A 704-nucleotide genomic window follows, 5' to 3' on the forward strand; every position below is an offset into this window, starting at 1 on the left:
GAGAGAGTGACAGAGAGCACCGCTTAGAGGCAGAGGGGACAGCACGGCGGCAGAGAGTCGAGTCGTTCGGAATGAATCTCGGAGAGGCGGAGAGACGCGCTTCGCCCGCTTCGCCAGCTTCGCCATCTGCATCAACAAAAGAGGGAAGGCGGCCGAGGCGAGGCGGTAATTACGAAAACACATTCTGTTCGAAACGTCATTGCTTTCTTCGCCTCTCTCTGTCCCTTTCTCTTCTCGCCTATCTCTCTCCCACGCCCCCCAGTCCCACAAGGCCCCCCGCTGCTCATTGCCGTGTCAGCAGCAGCACAATCAGACAGCAGACGCTGAGCGCAAATTGACCGACCGCCTCCGTCGGCGGACCACCTCCATCTTTCATCTGCTTCGTTCTCTCTTCCTCTATTGTGTAGCATCCCCTCCCCCGCCCCTTCTTTCTATCTCTCTCCCTCCCACGTGTGCCCGGCTTTGGTGTGCGGCATGGTACGCCGCCATCGGCTCGAGTTATTGTCTTCGGCCTTAATTTGGTCTCCTGGCTGTTGTTCCAGGCACCTCGCTGCGTCAACAAGCCCGCTGGATATATAGAGTCCTGGAGGGGCACCTTGCGCCGCCTTGCGCCCCCAGCCCCTGTACTCACTACCCCGAGCAGCAGCCCCTGACGACGCAGCAAAAGATAAAACAACATTTGCTCAAGCCTCATCCGAAGCAGA

The sequence above is a fragment of the Frankliniella occidentalis genome, unplaced genomic scaffold, assembly GCF_000697945.3.
Source record: "Frankliniella occidentalis isolate FOCC.00 unplaced genomic scaffold, Focc_3.1 Scaffold28, whole genome shotgun sequence".
Taxonomy (NCBI): domain Eukaryota; kingdom Metazoa; phylum Arthropoda; class Insecta; order Thysanoptera; family Thripidae; genus Frankliniella; species Frankliniella occidentalis.